Raw genomic sequence first — 8,663 nt, forward strand, 5'->3', positions numbered from 1 at the left:
CTACATACTATCAATAACATATTTAACCTTCGATGTCAAGGTTTTAGTGTTCCGAAACATTTAGTAAATGGGTCATTTATCTTATTTATAACAAAAAATATGCAGTTCTAATCCCTTACCATATATACTTGAGTATAAGTCGAGTTTTTCAGTACAAAAAATGTGCTGAAAAACTCAAACTCGGCTTGTACTCAAGTCAAGAAAAAAAATTAAGTCAAAACTCACCTCATCAGTAGTCTGCCAGCCCACGTTTTCCCAATTACTAAAAGAAAAAAACCTCAAAACTCACCTTTCCGACGCCCCCTGCAGGTCTTCTCTTCTTTGGTCCGGCAGCACTGAAGATATCTGGGTAGGAGGATCAAGGAGGCTACTGGGGGTGGAGTAGCTGCATCGAGTAGCCTCTACTCTGGCTACTCACCTCCGGCCCCAGTAGCCTCTTTGGTAAATTAGCATATTACCACAATTAAAGATTTAGAAAGATAAAGGGGACTTAAGGATTAGTCCTAAAATGGCTGTCCTTACAAACCTTAGAGGCACCTACCACCAGATCTACCTTAATAGGTAGATCCGTGGTGGTAGGTTTTCTTTAAAATATTGGGTTAGTGTTACAAAATAGAAAACATAATGTATATACTTTGGGAATTAACTGTTTTGAATAAAATGCAGGGACAGAGAAGTACAACACAAAGACAAAAATCAGAACACAAACAGATGTCATTCGTTGATACGCATTTCTTTCAGGATAAAGTCGTCTCTCCGACACCCCTTTTCAAGAAGGGTCCCTTTATCATGGACCGCAGCCCGCGTACCACAGGTTGTCTTCACTACCATGAGTTAGACCAACCTTCATGTTCTTTCAATCAACCCAGGAACTACTTACGGTAATAGTTCACAGGCGAAACCATTGTGTTCGTACCCTTATACACAAACAACTCAATTCTTCCAACACAACATCACACATACATCATTCAGAGTACGACTCATGGGTAGGTTTCTCATACACTCCTCCCTTTGTGTCTGATCTCATAAGAATTCCCAGAGTCATGGGCCGTGTGGCACCTCGGACAAGCCATTTGGAAACCACCCGGTATTTACACTGAGATTAATTCTTGTTCTTCAGATCAGAACACAAAAGAATTTGCATAACAGATAAAAACCTATAACTTACTGACATAACTACAGTTCGCCCATGAGGTGCTAAAGCACAGATTCCACTCCAGGTCCAGGTTGAGGAAGATTTTCCTGCTAACCCCCCGTACAATAAGTAGTGGAGTCCAAACTGCCTCAGCATCACAGGGAGGCCCATTCTAATGAAGACAATGTCCTCCACCCGTTTCCATAACATTGAGGGGCCACTCAATGGAAAGGAGCAGTCGAGCCGGAGCTGCAGACGGTTGTCTTTATCCTGTAATATAGTCATCATAGCTATTCTTATATCCCCATGTTTTCAAGTAGAATATTTACCTTTAGACCGAAGTTGTTAGTATTCTAAAACCTCTTTATCTTTATCACCTGTAAGCTAAGTCTTCTGATCTCATCTTCTTCAGCTGAACTGCAGTACCGCGGTTCCTCTTCTCTCTTGTCTTCATGTATAACAGAGCAGGCAGAGATGTAACACCGCCACTTCATAGTGTGTGCATGGGCAGAGCGCATGGATGCATCTCCGCCTGCTCTGTTATACATGAAGAGGATACAAAGCAAGGGGAAGAGGTGGGCACCGCATCAAAAAAGTGGTCATGCATCTACGGATAAACCTATAACCACTAGGAGAACACGAGGATGCATAAAGCGACCAAGTAAAGATGTGCAACACCCCTGCCGCCATATAGTATAAAATACATACAGCGTGACGCCTTATAGTATAAAATACATACAGCATAGCACTATATAGTATAAAATACATAAAGCATATCACCATATAGTATAAAATACATACAGAGTGCTACCATATAGTATAAAATACAAATAGCATGCTGCCATATGGTATAAAATACATACAGTGTGCCACCATATAGTATAAAATACATACAACATGCCTCAATATAGTATAAAATACATATAGCATAGCCCCATATAGTATAAAATACATACAGCATATCAGCCATATAGTATAAAATACATACAGTGTATCACCCATATAGTATAAAATACATACAGCATGCCGCCATATAGTAGGCACTTGTCCCCTGTGAGTGGCTAGCGATGCCCCTGCACTACTATAGCCAATATAGCCACTTACATACAGTGTATCACCCATATAGTATAAAATACATACAGCATAGCACCATATAATATAAAATACATACAGTGTATCACCATGTAGTATAAAATACATACAGCATGCCGCCATATAATATAAAATGCATACATTGTGCCGCCATATAGTATAAAATACATAGAGCATAGCACCATATAGTATAAAATACATACAGTGTATCACCATGTAGTATAAAATACATACAGCATGCCGCCATATAATATAAAATACATACATTGTGCCACCATATAGTATAAAATAAGTACAACATGCCTCAATATAGTATAAAATACATACAGCATATCACCATGTAGTATAAAATACATACAACATGCCTAAATATATTATAAAATACATAAAGTATGCCACCATATAGTATAAAATACATACAGTATGCTGCCATATAGTATAAAAACATACAGTATGCCACCATATAGTATATAATACATACAGCATGCTGCCATATAGTATAAAATACATACAATATGCCGCCATATAGTATAAAATACATACAATATGCCGCCATATAGTATAAAATGCAAACAGTATGCCACTATATAGTATATAATACATATAGCATTTCCGCCATATAGTATAAAATACATACAGCATGCCGCCATATAGTATAAAATACATACAGTGTGCAGCCATATAGTATGAAAAACATACAGCACGCCACCATATAGTGTAAAATACATACAGTGTGCCGCCATAAAGTATAAAATACATACAGCATGCCACCATATAGTATAAAATACATAAAGTGTGCAGCCATATAGTATAAAATACATACAGCATGCCACCATATAGTATAAAATACATACAGTGTGCCGCCATATAGTATAAAATACATACAGTGTGCCACCATATATTATATAATATACACAGCATATCATGATATAGTATAAAATACATACAACATGCCGCCATATAGTATAAAATACAAACAGCGTTCCGCCATATACCATATTTTCCGGGCCATTAGGCGCACCGGAATATAAGGCGCATTAGTCCGATGCGCGTTATATATGTAATAATTCCATATATAAGGCGCATCGGACTATAAGGCGCGGGTCGGGGGCGGAGCGGAGACCCGACGGGACGAGACGCGACGCCGAGACGCGACGCGGAACGCGGGGAAGGCGAGCGGGGAAGGTGAGGGGGAGGTGGAGGATGGCAGCGGACCATACTTACATAGATCCCCGCTACCGGAGACAGCAGATCTCCAGCGGGAACTGCAGACCGATGCGGCAGAAGTTGTTCGTGCCGCGTGGTCTGCAGTTCCCGCTGGAGATCTGCTGTCTCCGGTAGCGGGGACCTATGTAAGTAGGGTCCGCTGCCCTGCGCCATACATAGGGCGCACCGGACTATAAGGCGCACTTTGGATTTCTAAGGAAATCCAAGGCTTTTATGTGCGCCTTATAGTCCGGAAAATACGGTACTGAATTACTTATATGTAAATAAAGCAGTGCATCAATATCAATGCTGTCAAACGTTCGCCCCACCATGGGGGACTGTACCAAAAATACAGAGAGTAAAAAAAGAAATTAGATTTTTATTTCGGACGATGTCTTTAATTTCAATTGCCTGAATTTTGCCCGAATCTCCAGTTCTCTACCTCACAAAATCACAAGTCTGGTAAAATTATTTTCTTTATTATGAAACCAAAAGCAAAATCTGAAGTTACCTTCCACTTCAACCTCTAAAACTGACTAAAATCAGTGTAATCCTCAGCACTTTTCACCTTAATTGCACATGAGTTTTGAGGTGATTTTTAATAGATATTTTGGTGAGATTTAACATAAAAGAGGGAATTCTAGAAAGGAAATTTCATACCCTTCTTGGAGGACTAATAGATTATTGGGGTAAAACAGTGTGCCTTTAAGCATATAGAAAATACAGTATAAAAAAGAAAATTAAGTGAAATAAAAACATTATAGACTTTTTATATGAAATTCCTATAGGTTTCTGGGCGAAAGAAGGTTACAGGAAGGTTATCCCACCATAGGTGACCCCGCTATGCCAGGCAGTGTCAGATAGGGATAGGCAGGCAGTGTACAAATAGTAAACCCACATTAGCTAGTAGATAGGTAGGTACTTGCACTTATCACCAGGTCTGGGCTTGCTGAGGGTTGAAACTTCAAACTGCCGGTATGTGACAGGGGTGTAGAAGGTCCCTCTCTGTGCACTGTACGGGGGTCACACTCTTGGATGAGGTCTTGTTTGTGCTTTCCAGGACTCGTCCTCTTCAATCTCTAAGAATCCAGAACTCAGATTTAGAACCTTCCAGGCTCTGGACCAAGTGTGATGTCATAGAATCTTATGTGATGTCATAGAATCTTATGTGATGTGTATAATGTCATGTGATGTGTATAATGTCATGCATATCATTATGGCTGCTACTGCTGTAGTTTAGTACCACAAATAAGAGGAAACAAATAACCAAAATGTAGAAAGCATAAAATAACACTTTATTAGATCAACTAAAACAAATCCATTTACAAAGACAACATACACAGAAAAGAGAATAAAAAGTTTTTTTCACCCATTTCTTGTAGCGACGTGTTAGAAGCCGGTGCTCGGACAAACTGAGCCGATTCAGTACAGGTGTGGAGGAAGAGCAGGTGAAACCAGCAACCAGGCAGAAAACATTGCAAAGCATAAGTATAAAAACTGAATTTATTTCATCCTTTAAAAGTGAGTTAAAAAGTACCATAGTAGCGAAAAAAACTGACGCGTTTTGAACTAAATGCTGTTGACTATGATTAAGAACAGCATTTAATTTGAAACGCGTCAGTGTTTTTGCTGTTATGGTACTTTTTTAACTCACTTTTAAAGGATGAAATAAATTCAAGTTTTATACTTATGCTTTGCAATGTTTTCTGCCTGGTTGCTGGATTCACCTGCTCTTCCTCCACAATACACTGAGAAGGTGCAATGGTCAAATAAGTAAATATACATAACACATAGATCCCAGCAGCCTGTATAGAGGTATAGAAGGTCTACTACTCAGAGCAAGTCAAGGGATTTGCTGACAAACAAGTATTGCACATTACCCAGAGGAATAACAGAGGACAGGTGGACACCACACGACACATGCTTCTCCTTGCTTCGTCAGGCCCCTGACCCCTGTATGTGTCCCTTGTCATCTGTTATACCTCTGGGCTATGTACAATACTTGTAAGCATATACCTTGACCTCAAGGACTAGACCGTTTATACCTCTATACAGGCTGCTGGGATCTATGTATTATGTATATTTAGCTATGCTGACCATTGGTGGACCTTTTCTGTGTATGTTGTCTTTTTAAATGGATTTGTTTTAATTGTCCTAATAAAGTGTTATTTTATGCTTTCTACATTTTGGTTTTTGTTTCCTCCTTTTTGTGGTGTTATTTGATTTTGGAAACAATCCCTTTGATCTGATGGGATACATTGTGCCCATGCTCCCTATTACTTGTATCAGTGCTGTAGTATAGTCTAACATTAACAATGATTGGCCCCATCACTTATCACTTACCTACAGGATACAGGATAGGTGATAAATGTATAATATCAGGGAGACCGACTACTGGGACATCACCAATTATGAGAATAGGAGTTGTCAGGTCCACTGACCATTCAAACTCATAGTTTACAAAACAAAGCAAAGATAAAAACATTTTTCAATAAACATTTGTATATTGGAAAATTGTAAAAATTTAAAATTTAATGAAATGTGCATGTTAGATAATGATGCATTTATAACGAGCCTTAACATGTAAATAACAGGTCACCTTACAGTACAGTGAGTTATACAGTGAACACCATGATAATAATAGCAAAAAATATTCTATTCACACACAGAATAAAGCTCTTATTTATCCCAAATATGGAGCTATTCAAAAATAAAAAACAGTCTCCCATAAACCTTTAGGCCTCATGAACATAACCATATATGGGGGGGCAGTGAGCTATACACACAAATAACCAGCACAAAGTGAAATAAAGACATTATACAACTTTTATATAAATTTCTGGGTCAAAGATATTAATCGGATAATCCAGTCCAGTATCAGGCCCCTCTGTTGAGCAGATTGTTGTACTATAGCAGATTGTTACATGGGTGATATATACTCAGGCCATATATAGTCAGATGTACAGAATGAGGAACAGAATCATTTCACTAGTCAGTCCATGGACTGTAGGCAGGATCCATACAGGGAAACCACATTGGCCACTCAGGAGTTAGGACATGAGACACACAATACAGAAGAGCTATAAATCTGAAGTTATCCCACCATAGGTGACCCCGCTATGCCAGGCAGTGTCAGATAGGGATAGGCAGGCAGTGTACAGTTAGTAAACCCACATTAGCCAGTAGATAGGTAGGTACTTGCACTTATCACCAGTTCTGGGCTTGCTGAGGGATGAAACTTCAAACTGCCGGTATGTGACACGGGTGTAGAAGGTCCCTCTCTGTGCACTGTACGGGGGTCACGCTAACGGATGAGGCCTTGTTTGTACTTTCCTGGACTCGTCCTCTTCAGGTTCTGAGAATCCAGAACTCAGATCTAGAACTTTCCAGGCTTTGCACACATTGTGATGTCATAGAATGTTATGTGATGTGTATACTGTCATGTGATGGGTGCTATTGCTCTAGTATAGACTGACATTAACAACTATTGGCCCCATGAACAAGATAGGTGATAAATATAATATCAGGGAGGCCGAGTACTGAGACCTCCCCCCAGTCATGTGAATGGGAGATGTGAGTTCCTCTGACTATTCCAACTGGTAATTTACAAAATAAAACCACGTTTTAATAAAAATTAGTAAATTTGGAAGAAAACATTATGAAATGTGCATGTTAGGTACTGACAAATCCATAATGAGTCTTAACATTTAAATAACAGGTCATCTTGCTAAGGAAAACCTTGCTGATAGATCAAATCCTGTCATTTCTACTTGTCTTATTTTTCTAAAAAGTACTGTAATAGAAAATGAACTTAAGATGGTACCTGCACCCTAAAACCTTGAGGCTGGAGAATTTCAGGAATTGCATGTACAACCCTATGGTGATGTGAGCGTGAGACAGCAGGAAACTCTCCAATCAAGGGACTACAGGATGCCTGATATGTTATGCTTTGTACACTCCTCCTCTTCTACTTTTTTCTACATTTCTTTATAGACTTCTGAAACAAATAAACCTCACGCAGTGCTGATTTACCATGGGCAGTAGATTTGAGTCAGCAGTTGTCTGAGTCATTCCTTGCGGTGTGCACACATGCTTCACTGATTTGGAACACACAACTGACGCAAACTAAAAGAGGAGATTAGAATCTCTCCTGTATCAGTAGATTAGAATCTCTCCTTTATCAGTAGATTAGAATCTCTCCTTTATCAGTAGATTAGAATCTCTCCCTTATCAATCTTACATGACGTGTGGATATGGGATGGACCCTCACTTTATTTTAAAATAACTTAGATAAGAGAAAAACACTCTGGAAAAAATACACCACCAGCTTTATTTGAATCACTGGAATAAAACAAACAGAGGACGAGTCAAGTGACATGCTAGGGGTGGGATTCCCCAATACCCCAATCTACAGCTGCCTGATATACAGCACCCAGCCAGACAGCAATAAATGGGGTGGCACGCTCTGGCTACCATTCTAGCAGAGCCAGTCCACTTTAAAGAGGTGTCACCTGTCACCCAGAAATTCAAATTGATAAGCAGTAAGCAGTGTCGAATTTCTGGGCGACAGGTCCCCTGTAAGGGCACCAATGACCCTAGTGAAGATTATCCATTGTGTGCTTCACCACCTTTTACTGCTGCTTTTACCATTACCAGAGCCTTGAGGCTGCCACTTCCAAAGCTCAGCCTGTTCACCACCATGAGGTTTTACATCCTCTTTAAGTTAAATTATACCACCAATAACTTGCCTGCACCTTCCACCTGACTCCTCCACCGCAAAATAAAAGCTGCGACAGATAACAAAATGCCATACTTTATGGCCTAAAATTGACTCCCATTCTATTTCCTTCATATAAATATATTCGGTATATAGACATTAGTCTGGTCATACTGCTCTCTCCTGTAGGTGGCGCTATAGGAGAGTGACATTAGTTAGTATGGCCATACTGCTCTCTCCTGTAGATGGCGCTATAGGAGAGTGACATTAGTATGGCCATACTGCTCTCCCCTGTAGATGGCGCTATAGGAGAGTGACATTAGTCTGGTTATACTGCTCTCTCCTGTAGATGGCGCTATAGGAGAGTAACATTAGTCTGGTCATACTGCTCTCCTGTAGATGGCGCTATAGGAGAGTGACATTAGTCTGGTCATACTGCTCTCCCCTGTAGATGGCGCTATAGGAGAGTGACATTAGTCTGGTCATACTGCTCTCCCCTGTAGATGGCGCTAT

At 39.8% G+C, this 8,663-nt stretch overlaps 2 long non-coding RNA genes across 3 annotated transcripts in view; one reads left to right on the forward strand and one right to left on the reverse strand.

Annotated features, from left to right (window-relative positions):
- LOC140117697 (uncharacterized) overlaps nucleotides 1-4,688 on the reverse strand; it is a 33,619-nt gene extending 28,931 nt beyond the window's left edge. The window contains exon 1 of the long non-coding RNA XR_011853064.1: nucleotides 4,332-4,688. This is a non-coding gene — a long non-coding RNA (uncharacterized lncRNA). The remainder of the gene's footprint in view (nucleotides 1-4,331) is intronic.
- The window catches only part of LOC140117699 (uncharacterized), a 154,183-nt gene extending 146,730 nt beyond the window's left edge, over nucleotides 1-7,453 (forward strand). For both annotated transcript variants that reach the window (XR_011853066.1, XR_011853065.1), the window contains exon 5: nucleotides 7,225-7,453. This is a non-coding gene — a long non-coding RNA (uncharacterized lncRNA). The remainder of the gene's footprint in view (nucleotides 1-7,224) is intronic.
- The last annotated feature ends 1,210 nt before the right edge of the window (nucleotides 7,454-8,663 follow it).

Source organism: Engystomops pustulosus, chromosome 2, assembly GCF_040894005.1.
Source record: "Engystomops pustulosus chromosome 2, aEngPut4.maternal, whole genome shotgun sequence".
NCBI lineage: Eukaryota > Metazoa > Chordata > Amphibia > Anura > Leptodactylidae > Engystomops > Engystomops pustulosus.